Source organism: Furipterus horrens, unplaced genomic scaffold, assembly GCF_987537825.1.
Source record: "Furipterus horrens unplaced genomic scaffold, mFurHor1.1.pri manual_scaffold_2, whole genome shotgun sequence".
In the NCBI taxonomy this organism is placed as follows: Eukaryota; Metazoa; Chordata; class Mammalia; order Chiroptera; family Furipteridae; genus Furipterus; species Furipterus horrens.
In genome coordinates, this window is record NW_028327172.1 from 47,409,750 (window position 1) to 47,422,292 (window position 12,543).

The 12,543-nt window shown below is 43.6% G+C and overlaps 1 long non-coding RNA gene across 2 annotated transcripts; it reads left to right on the top strand.

The window, feature by feature from the left end:
• The first annotated feature begins 6,139 nt into the window (after positions 1-6,139).
• LOC150018513 (uncharacterized) lies at positions 6,140-10,451 on the top strand. Of its 2 annotated transcripts, none has more exons than XR_016509206.1 (3): positions 6,140-6,215; positions 6,337-6,519; positions 9,179-10,451. It is a non-coding gene; the product is annotated as an uncharacterized LOC150018513 (long non-coding RNA). The 2 variants fall into 2 exon arrangements; XR_016509207.1 differs by having other exon boundaries at positions 9,550-10,451.
• Positions 10,452-12,543: the final 2,092 nt, after the last annotated feature.

The window sequence follows — 12,543 nt, forward strand, 5'->3', positions numbered from 1 at the left end:
ATTATATGAAATCTATTGGTGATAGGTTAGGGAGGTGGGAAAAAGTAAAGTGGGGGAACTTCTGGGATTGGATAAAAAATAAAAGGATAGACACGTATTTCTTTTACATAGGTGGGTACAGGATAGTTAATAGTTTTTGTTTTTGGAAGAAAAAAAGATAGGATTCCTCTGAGTTTTTCAGGATTAATTAGTGGTCTATCTTTAGATATTGGGCAACCAAAGTATTTCACCTGGGGTAAACAGTATCAGAATTTGTCACTGGATATCCTATATCCCTATATAGCTAGCTGATGTAATAGATAGATTGTGCCCTTTGGGAAGTCTAGTAATTTCCTAGAGCATAAACTAAATTATCCACATATTGGATTAGAGTGGACTCTCTAGGAAACTTAATATCACTTAAACCAGCTTTTAGTATCTAAGGTAATACGTGGGACTCTCCGTATACCCATGGGGCATTACTGTTCGAGTAAACTTGTAATCTTCCCAGGTTAAAGCAAAGACATATTTCTGTTTCTTTTTACTGGAACACTGAAAAAGGCAGTATATAAGTTTATTACTGAAGAATAATGGCAGCTTATAGGTTATGTGGATTTGGAACCATGGGATGTTTGGGAATAATTATTCTATTTATAGTTCTGAGAATATGCAGAAATCTCCATTCTTTCCCATTGAGTTTCTTTACTGGAAGGGTAGGAGAATTACAGCAGCTTGAGCATGGAATTATAAATCTCCCTTTTAAGTAATCTTGTGTAATGGACTCAATTCCAGCTTGTGCATAAAGGACATCGGTGACTGTAGGAAACCTCTTCTTGTGGTTTAGGGAATTGTAGCCCCGGCCGAGCATGACCTGCCGCCGGCATTCTGGCTGTGCTTGTCTTTAAGTCTCAACAAAAGACTGTGCATGGAACATAACCGAAAGTCACTCAGAGGGTTTTCATGGGAACTGGATTTAAAGAATGCTTATTATGCTTTAGAACTTGCTCTGCTTATCTTTTAATGTAATGTAAACCATCTCTAGCAAGAAATGTATGAAACCTTGCACCTAGAGCCAGTGTGGCATCAAGATGTTTAATAGACCCTGACACAGACTGGTCTCTGTGCCCTCTGTACTGGTACATGTAATCTGTTACTGTCAACTATAATACAAACACTTCCAAGCTATTGAAGATTCATGAATTTTGACCTTGTATCTCCCATGTGGATCCTCCTCAATAAAAGGCATGAGAGAAGAAGGTCTAATTGCTGTTCTCCACTAGAGAGAGCAGCCACCTTCCTTCCCCCAGACATAATAAAGTGTCCTGGGTAAATTTGTTCTGCCGTGGTCATGAAGCCTCTGCTGGACAGAGTAGTTTCCAACCGAGCCGGGGCATTGGAGGCACCTCTGCCTCAGGTGACTGGAAAAGGTCTGAAGTTGCATTGGAATGTTCTGCAAGAAGCATTCAGTTTCAAGATTATTTTCCTCTTGTAGAATTTCCTTTAAAATCATTAATTTCCTAATTAGTCCAGTATCCAATTTATTTGTTTCTAAACACATTACACCCTCCTGGAAAAAGAATATGTGGGTGTCATTGGTTTCAATAAAATCTCACCCTATTAGATAATTTTGGGCATATTTGATCAGCAAAAATATATTGCTTCATAACATTCCCTAGCTGGAGAGAACAGATTCCAATTTCCAAGTAGACATCAGTTGATTAGATATCTTTACCATCTGCAGAAACTTTACTCTGAGGGAGGAGGCAACTTAGGTAGTTAAGAACAGATAAAGTAGCCCCAGTATTTACAAGGGTCTGAGTAATTTTTCCTTTTTATGGTAATTTTAATTTCTCCTAAACTACCAGTAAGAAGAAGGGGAAACCCTTTGTCATAGTCCTCAGAGTGTTACAGAGTGGGGGTCCCCAAAAATCCCCAGAGCCTGTGGGTTGGGGGATGAGGAAAAGGGAACAGCTTTTAAGATGCCTTTGCATGACTATGGTTAGTAGCTAGTGCCTTAGTTATACAAATGTTTTGGTTCTTCCAAGGCCCCAAGGAGATGGGAAGTGTTTTGACCCTGGAATGGTGCAGAAAGAGCATTCAGAGCCTGCGCAAGTTTCAGTGAATGGTTAGAACTGGTTACCACACCCACTGCATCACAGGACGCAGTCAGGGATTTAAAAATAGGTGGCAACCATTTTAGAGAGGAGGAGAGGAGATCCACGAGGTTTGCTAGGAGGGCAGGGAAGGAACTCCATTTGGCTTTGAAAGGGCAAAGAGAGAACCACGCACGATCCAGTGCAACATGGCACATCTTTTCCTGGACTATTATATGGAGGCTGATGACATTGTGTTACAGAAACAGGGGAGTCCAAAAATCCCCAGAGTTTGCAGCTGGGGGATGGGGAGAAGGAAGCATCTTTTCAGAATGCCTCCACATGCCTGAGGCTGGTGGCTAGTGTCTTTCTTATGCAAAATGGCTTTAATGCATCCAAAGCCTCAGGTAGATGGGAGGAGTCTTGAACCAGGGGACGGTATGGAAAAAGCACACAGAGCCTACTTAAGGTTCTTTGAATGGTCAGAACTGTTTGCAACACCCACTGCATCAGAGGACGCAGTCAGGGATATATAAGCAGCTGCGGACTTTTTAGCTCTCTCTCGCTCTCTCGCCCGCTCCATGCGGCTTGGTGAAGGGGCCTTCTCCATGTGGAATAAAGAAGCTAAGTTCTCCATGTGGCTTGGAGAAGGGGTCTCCAGGCTGCTTTAAGAGGCTCTCACTCTGCGGTTTTGAGGAGAGGAGATCCATGCGGTTTGCAGGAAGAAGGCAGTTTACAAGGAGGCTGAGAATCCAGGCGGTCCTGCATTGAGAGCTGGAGGGCAGCACAGCACAGAAAGGACCTCCCCAATCAGATTTGAGTGATTGGCAGCTGCTGGTAAAGCTGAACTGTGTTTGGAAAGTAGGGAAACGGTTTCTCTAACTTTTCTAAAACTAGCCTGGTTTGGTAGGGGGGAAGCAAGGATATGTGTTTATGGGTGTTTTAAGGAACATAAGACTTAACAACGGAAATCCACAAATAACTAAATCTATATAACTGTTAAATAAACAATTCTTTTTCTTTTCACTAAACTCTGGTATTGAGAGTTATAATTTTGGCGGTGGGCAATCGGGCCCCTAACTAAAGAGCCCGTGGGTTTGTTTTCAATTGGAGCAGCCCAGGGGTTCTGTAACAATTGTACCCCATATCCTGAAGGAGAGAGCTGACAGATAAGGGATGGGGAACTTCTGGGCATGTTTCTGGCTTCTAGCCTTTTGGGGAGCAAGGGAAGTGCTGGGTCCCATGGGAGAACAGGGCTCTGAGCTGAAGTGCTCACTGCCTTCCCCAGGTTAGAATATTATAAATAAAGACCTGTTTTCCTCAACACTAGTTGTTGGGTTTTACACCAAGGCGCCACGTGAAAGAACCCCCTTTCGCTCTGTAACAAGAGCAGCCCTATGCTTGTTTCTGCTTCTTTTTCTAAATCCCATTTCAGATTCTTATAATCCTACTTAAGGTGAACAGAATCCTCTAGTTTTCCTGTGAACCCTATTTAGTCATTCTGTTGCTTTAGCTCCCAGAAACCAGTCAGTGCGTTAATTAGAATAGGTTGAAATAGCCAGGGTTACATATTTTAATGGTTAAGTTAAATTCCTTTGTGAACCATCAGGATCCCAGAGAAAATTGGGGAAATTTTTAGGGAGGTTGCTTAATTCTGATCCAAGAAATGTATGAAATTTCTGATTCCCCTCTGCTTGCAACCAGCTTTTCTCCAAAGGGAGTGGCTATAATTCCTAGATTATTCTGGTCTGAATTCCTATTCTCCTTTTCCCCTACATCAGTAGGGGGTGGTAGTAGAGGAGATACAGAGAAGATAGAAGGGGAAGGAAGTAGGGAGGGAGAGGGCAAGTCTGTATAAGGAAGCCCAGAGAGCAAATATGGTGGAGGAGTTGTAGAAAGGGGAGGCATGTGGAGCTGGCATTTATTAGCTTCAGAGGCTTTCTTTAGTTCAGAGGAAGTCTAAAATTTCTTTTTAACTTTATTTTTAAGAATTTATCTGTGCTCCTAGAAGCTTTTAATTTCTGAATCAACATATGTTTCCCATTCATTCAGTTTAATTCTAGAACCAGCATTCTCTAATTCTGCATGCAATAATAATAATAACTTAGATGCCAAAACAAAACTGTATTCTGGCCATTTTAAGCTGATATCATTTCTAGTTAAATCTTCCCATTTCAGTAAAGCTCTTGCAAGTCAAAGCTTTCTACTGATGGGGGACTCAAATGTTGGAAAAATCTTAGTTTCAGGTAACAGCTAATAAGCTTAATAATCAATGTATGAAAAAAGCTATTGTTTCAGGAACTGGAGGCATGACCAACCTTGACTTCAGGAAACCAGAATCAGTTCCACCTCTGTGCCTCAGGAGGACTGCAAGCAATCAAGACGGTATCTGGGCCATTGTACTGCAGGGTGAGATGACCACCCCCAGGACGCAAAGACCACTGCCCAGGACACAGATGAAGGAACACTGCCGCTTTTATCTGATTAACTTCTCCCCTGAATTCCAAACCCCTTACCTACACTTTTCTTCTCCTTGTACAAAGGGCCCATTTATACTGGAATTTAAGACAATCTGTTAGGGTACAAACCAATCATCTTCTCAGATCCCTGACCATCTGAATAAAACACCCATAAAGATTTGATCCCTGTCTCTGCTTATTGGGTCTAAGAGATGACAGGCAGCATGAACACTGGCTTTTCCAGTTTCAGATTTTGGCAACTCCACCGGGACAGACTTTGGGACTCTACAATAAGTCTGGGTATTTGGTGGGGAGTCCCATTGGCTTCCTGGACTGAGGAACTCTGGGGTGTGGGTTTGGAGATTCCCTAGCAGCTGCCAAGTGATTTCACTTGGGGACTCGCCTCAGAATCTTGTCACCTCCCATCATCTTCATCTTTGATTAATTTTGATTAATTCACTGCTTTCTGGTTCAGGTTACAATCCTGGGTCATGACTAAGATCATTAGGTTAAAAGGTGTCTTCTGGTTTTAGTTGCTATGAGATGCTGTCTGTTTTTTGTGATATTACAGAGCTCTGTCTGGTAGAATGGAGGGGGGATACCTCTGTTCCAGGAAGCAGCCCTTTAGGGCAAATTTTGGCTGATTGGTCAACCTATGCTTATAAACCCTATGACTAAGAAGAAAATGCTTTTTTATTGTAACACTGTTTGGCTTAGGTATAATCTAGAGTCAGGAGAGCACTGGCCACTGAGTTGGTCTTTAAACTACTATACTATACTGCAATTAGAGTGTTCTGTCAAAGATCAGGGAAATTGGAGGAAATGCCTTACATAGAAGCTTTTATGAGTTTACATAGTAAAAATGCAGGATTAAAGGAAAATAAATTAATGGTACAGAGAAAAAGGAATTTGCCTCTGACAGATAGCCAAAACTCAGAGGAAAGGGACCAGGAAGATCTAGATATTATGGAGAGGACAAGCTTGCTCAGGGTTTCAATGACCCCTCCAGCCCTGGGGGATCTTCCTCCTTACTCGGCTGAGGGGACTAGAAAAGTGAGCCTGAACTGGTCTCGCTGTCTTGAACCCACTAGGGGGACCAAATTCAGTGGAGGACAAGCCCCTACCAGGGCAGGGCAATACCCTTTGTGAAAACTTCTAGTGGGAGAAGGGCCAGAGGGCAGCCTGTTGGATATTATTGGGCACATACTCCATTTTGTAAATCAGATCTGTTAAACTAGAAAAAGTCTGAAAGGACCAGAATATATCCCTTTAGAATGGATGAAGCGTGCACCGAGGCTTTGGATCCTTGAAGGAGCACCCGGCCTCTACAACAGCCTTAAGGCTACCAGACCTACTAAAGTCCTCTCAGTTATACCTTCATGACAGGCAGGGCATTCATTGCCTGAGGAGTTCTCACCCAAATGCTTAGTGACATTTCTCAACCCATCGCTTATTTGTCAAGGAAACTAGATCGCACTGTCCAGGGGCGGCCAGCCTGCTTGAGAGCTGTGCCAGCCACCTGCAAGCTCTTAACAGGAAGCTGAAAATCTTCCTTGGGACATCCTATCAACATTTATGCACCCCGCCAAGTGTGGAGCCTGCTGGAGCAAAAGGGAAATTTGTGGTTCACTGCTGGAAGAGTGGGCAGGTACCAAGCCAGTCTTCTCAACCATCACTGAAAACAGTAAGTTAAATCCTGCCTCTCTTCTCCCAGAACCTGACTTGGCTGCACTAATACATAACTGTGGCTGAGATAATTGATGAAGTTTATTCTAGCAGAATTTATTTACATGACCCTCCTCTAGATGAGGCAGATGGAAGCAGGTATATGGATGAAGGAAACAAAAAGGCTGGGTATGCAGTTGTGACTCTGGAAGAAGCTAACGTCTTGCAGCTGGGAACCTCTGCTCAGAAAGCTGAACTGGTTGCATTGATGAGGGCATTGGAGTTGTCGCATGAAAGAAAGTGGATGTGTATATTGACTCAAGGTAAGCTTTCTTAATTTTGCAATCATATAGTTCCATCTGGAAGGAAAAAGAACTGTTAACCTCCAATAAAAAGAAGATTAAGCATGCAGCAGAAATTTTAAAAGTATTAGAAGCTGCTCGGGTACCTTTACAGGTGGCAGTTCTGCACTGCCCTGGGCATTAAAATTAAGACATGAAGTGGCTAGGGGAGGCAATCTGGCTGACTGATTGAGCAGCAAAAGAGGCTGCTAAAGGAATATTTATAATGCCTTTGGTGCCTGTTCTAGACTTGTCACAATTTAACCCTGAATATTTAACTGCAGACTTAGAGAAAACAGAGAGCTGGAATTTTTTTGTTTGTTTGTTTAAGTAAGCTTTATTGATTATGCTATTACAGTTGTCCCAATTTCTTTTCCCTTTGTTCCCCTCCACCCAGTGACCCCCTCCCTCCAGTTGTGCCCCCCCCTTAGTCCATGCCCATTGGTTGTGCGTATAGTTCTTCTCAACATCTTCCTATCTACTCCACTCCCTCCTACTATGCTTCTTAATTCCTGCACTATCTCCCTCCCTTTTCCCCTTTCCCCCTCCCTGCTGACCTCCCCCCCAAATGTTCCCCATACCTATCATTCTTTTTCCACTCTCGTTGCCTACTTAGTTTGCCTTTGTTTCGGTTCCCTAGCTTCTATTGTTGGTTGTTGTGATACAGTTTTCATTTTAATGTTCATAATTTTGATCCTCCTTCTCCTAAACAAGTCCCTTTAACATTTCATATAACAGTGGTTTGGATCTGATGAACTCCTTCAGTTTTACTTTGTCCTGGAAGTACTTTCTCTGCCCCTCTATTCTGAATGACAGCTTCGCTGGATAGAGTAATCATGGTTGTAGGTTTTTGCTTTTCATGACTTTGAATATTTCTTGCCAGTCCCTTCTTGCCTAAAGTTTCTTTTGAGAAATCAGCTGATACTCTTATCGGGACCCCTTTGTACATAATTCTCTTCTTCTCTCTTGTTGCTTTTAAGATTCTCTGTTTATCCTTAATTTTTGACATTTTGATTATAATGTGTCTTGGTGTGGTTCTCCCTGGGTCCAGTTTTTTTGGAACTCTCTGTGCTTCCTGGACCTATAAGTCTATTTTCTTCCCCAAGTTAGGGAAGTGCTGCTTCATTATTTTTTCACATAATTTTTCAATTTCTAGTTCTTGTTCTTCACCTTCTGGCAACCCTATGATTGGATGTTGGCTCGCTTATAGCTGTCCCGTAGGCTTCTGAGCCTCTCCTCATTTTCTCACTTCTTGTTTCCTCTTTCTGCCCTGGTTGACTGTGTCTTCCCTATGTTCCGATTTGTTGATTTGATCCCTGGTTTTCCTTCCCTCACCACTTGTTTCGTATGTGTTTTCGTTCATTTTAGCAGGACTGGCCTTTAATCCTTCCCTGTCTTGTTTAAGATCTGCTGTTAGGTCTGTAAGCTTTCTTATAACCAGAGCTCTGAACTGAGCCTCAGAAAGATTATCTATCTGCTGGTCGGATAGATCATATATTTGCTGTCTGGTCAGCTGTGTGATTGGGATCTCTATCATGATCTGTGCCACCCTGACAGTTTTGTGTTTACCTTTGCTTCCTGGGCGGGGTTGTCACACCTCCTGCGCTATAGGGGGCGGAGCCCCATTCACTCATCACTATTGGGCGACCCTTCTCATCACACTGTGGTGCTCTGTGTCGGGGCAGGGTTCTGAGATGGATTCCTGCTGTTCACTCTCCGCTGAGAGACCAGAAGCCTTCTCCTTTGTCCCCACGCCCTCTGCCCTCAGTCCGAGGCAATGGGGGTCTACCTTCCCCTGCGTTTGAATCATGAGCTGATGGGTCTGGTCTGCAGCCAAAGGTGCTCCCCAGGCTCTTCTCGCCTCGCCTTAAATAGGGGACGTCTGTGCTTACCACCATCCCGCGACCATCACCGCAGCTGCTGCTGCCAGCACAGCTTGACCTCTCTGCCCTGGCTTTGCCCCTCCCTCCTACCCATCTGGATGAGCACCACTTCTTTATAACTTCATACATTGGACTTCCATGTAGCTTTATTTTCTGGAACTTCTGGTTATATCTGGTTTTGTGGTAGTTGTATTCCTTCTGAGTTGTGGAGGCAGTCGGAACGGGTCAGTCTAGGCCTTCATCTTGGCTGGAAGTTGAGAGCTGGGATTTTGATGAAGAAGGAGCTGATAGTGGATGAAGAAGGAACAAGAAAGGAGTTATACTGCCTCCTGAACACTTAGTAGAGCCAGTCACAAGCATTTGCATGAGGCCACTCACTGTGTAAGGGACTCATTAACCACATGTATTAAACTGTGGCTCACAAGTTCTGGAATTTCTAAAACTGTGCAAAAAATAATTGCTAGATGTGTTGTGTTCCAGAACAACCTCAAGACAGGTCCCCATCAGAACAAAGGAAGGAAACAATATCAAGGGCAGTGTCCACTTGAGGACTGGCAAGTAGCCTTTACCCACATGCTAAGAGTCTGGGGTGGAAATATTTGCTAGTCTTTGTTGACACCTTTTCAGATGGGTAAAAGCCTATCTTACTAGAACTGAGAAGTCCTTGGAGATAGTGAAAACCTTACTGAAGGAAATAATCCCTCGCTTTGGCCTCCCTGGCAATATACAGAGCAATAATGGACCTGCTTTTGTTTCAGAAATTACATGGAAGTTTAGTAATTTTTAGGAATCAGGTGGAGACTCCACACAGCCTGGAGACCTCAGGCTTCTGGGAAGGTAAAGAAGGTGAATCACACCTTGAAGAAGAAGACTGTATAGTCAAGCTGTGCTGAGAAACTCATCTCCATTGGGATTAAGCTTTACCTATTTCCCTACTCAGGATAAGGGTGGCTCCTCGAAGTGCGACTCAATTGAGTCCTTGTGAAATTGTGTACAGGCAACCATTTCAGGCTATGATTGGGGTGGGAGATATGATCAAAAACTGAAGGTAATGAAAATGTACACCATTTAAGTCAGACCTTAGCTGTAATTTGTGACCTTGCTTGCATTAGATGCCTCTCCCCTACAGGTTCGCTACATTTCTTTGAGCCTGGAGATAAAGTGCTAATCAAGATATGGAAGACATGGTTTCCAGAGAGCCAACCAGAAGAAAAGTAGACTGGACCTTGGGCTGTACTCACCACCCCCACTGTGGTGAAGTTGACAGGAACAAAACTTTGGATTCATTGCACCAGAGTAAAGAAAGCACCGGAGGAACAATATATCATCAAGCCTCAAGAAGACCTGAAAGTCATCTTTCAAAAACAATGACTTATATTCCTGTCATTATTTTTTTTTAACCCCATGTTATGGAGAACTTGTTCATTTCAAATGAGATGAAAATATTTGCATATATTTAGCAAAAATGTTCTAAATTTCTCTGAATTTTGCCTTGCGGGAGGAACTTATGTTGAACAAACTTTCACTACATGTCTTATAGGTGTTTGTACTCTCCTGGAAAGCCTTCGAAATTATACTTTATTTGCTTAAATAACCTATTCCGACATTTATAATTGGGAATCTGTGGCAACTTTAAAAGACAGGGAAATGTTTTCCTTAGAAGTCACTAATCTAGCCCCAGCTGGAGAATGTGCACCTTTTGTTGAAAGTGCTAAAAACTGTTGTGTGTTTTATCACAGTCTGTTGTTGCACGCAATGTGCCTCCCTTATGTGGATCTGCAATTAAATGTATTTCTAACACTAAGTTACGGGCTCAAGAACAAAATAAGTACTTCCAAATGAAACTGATCTCATAGAAATAAGATAGTTTAAACTAACAATGGGATAATGTTGGGGGACTCAAATGTTGGAAAATCTTAGTTTCAGGTAACAGCTAATAAGCTTAGTAATCAATGAGTGTAAAAGCTATTGTTTCAGGAACTGGAGGCATGACCCACCTTGACTCCAGGAAACCAGGAGCAGTTCCACCTCTGTGCCTCAGGAGGACTGCAAGCAATCAAGTCGGTGAATCTGAGCCATAGTGCTCCAGGGTGGCCACCACCCAGGACACAGAGACCAGCACCCAGGACACTAGGACCACCGCCCAGGATACAGATGAAGGAATGCTGCAGCTTTTATCCAATTAACCTTTTCCCTGAATTCCAAACCCCTTACCTACACTTTTCTTCTCTTTATAAAAAGAGCCCATTTATACTGGAATTTAGGACAGTCTGTTAGGGTACAAACCTGCTGTTTTCTCAGATCCCTGACCATCTGAATAAAATGCCCATGAAGATTCAATCCCTGTCTCTGCTTATTGGGTCTGAGAGATGACAGGCAGCATGAACACCAGCTTTTCCAGTTTTTCTACCAGACTATTAATGAGGGCTAGGGTCTGGGAGTTTCTGGCTTCAGAGGCACAATTTCCCATGTTAATTTTAGTTTTATGTTGGGATCTGTAATCTGCACAAATTTCTAGGGACATTGCATAGTGGGTCAAAGTGTACTGTTTATTGGGTTGAGCTCCATGAAGCTCTCACTCCTGGAGTCATATCAGCCCTCTCCCCTGCTGTCTAATACAGCTCTGAGGACCCAGAACACTGGGTAACCAACCTTTATATGCGCACCCCCAGCGAGTCAATTGTTTAACTACAGTTGAGTTGGAATACCCTGTGGGGCTCCTGCATGTCATGGGGGATGCCCCCTTGTTACAGTCAAAGGAGCAGCAGAGGGGAAACTAAGGCAGGGCCTCACCATTGCAGTCTAAAAGCAAAAGAAGACATGTCTCACCCGTTGACCCAGTAATCCTGAGCCTGGACTGATAAGGCTGCCAGGCATTCCGAACAACACAAACCTCTGATAGTGCAGGAGGAGCAGGTGGTGGGGGCCTTGGAAGTCTGTGTGTCATCTCTACTAGCTGGGAAAAGGAAAACCTTGAGACAGTGACTTCATCACAAGGCCTGGAAGGGGAGGGGAACTAAAATGCCCAACAGAAAAATAAAAACCCATAAGACAACTTTGGTTAACTGCCTGGCCCCTGTCACATATGCAAAATGAACAAATAGCCTGGAGCAAGATAAGGATTCAGGCTAACAGACCTCCACCTGTAGTCACATTCCCCGGGAAAGCTGGCACCATCTTTACTGGTTGATCAGTATGTAACTCCCTCACCCCCATCCCACCAACTATATAAGTCCTCAGAACAAAGGACTCACTCTCTTCCCTTGGCCCTTTTGCCACATGGGGGAGGGGTCGCCATGGCATCCCAGCCTCTGGGCACACAGATGCTGGTTGCCCAGCCTTTAGCCACCTTTGCTCTAGCCACCCTTGCTTTTGCTCCCCCTTTCACTAATAAACTTTGCGTGCACGCTAATAGGCTCGCTGATCTTTAATTCTTTACTGTATCAGCGAGAAGGACCAGGGTTTCTCTGATAACACCCTGACACCTCCACAGGGATTCTTGGTCACCTAAGAACACCTGAGATTCATTTGGGCTGGAGGGAGGAAGTACCCCTTGTCTTCTGAGCTGAACAAGTGCAGGCACTCATTTGTCCAAAAAAAGGTTTTTGTTCAGACTCTCAGAAAGCAGTTCCAATTGAAAAACCAACATTAAAAACAAGCCACCCATTTTTGCTCCGGTCCTTCCTTAGCCTGGGTTCTTGCTCAACCCTTAATCTTTAGTTCCACCTTAAAGACTCAGTTTGTTAAAGCATCGTTCTGCGCACCAAAATGTTGTGGGAGCAATCCCAGGTCAGGGCACATACCTAGGATGGGGGTTTGATCCGGGGATTGGGGCACACAGGGAAGGCAGGCAATCAATGTTTCCCTCTCACATCAATGTTTTTCTCCCTCCCACAACCCTTTCTCTCTAAAATCAATAAACATAGCCTTGAGTGAAGATTTTTAAAAATTAAAAAGTAAATAAATAAAGACAACTCAAATAAAATCAGGGCCTCTCACATTCAAACAGGGAGTCCAGAATTCCAAATGAAACCCAAGTTCATCCTTTGCAAAACGAGGAGCCTGTGAGGCACAGTGGGCCCCTGTTGGTATCTAGCGCATCTCTGGGTCTGCAAGGTGGTCC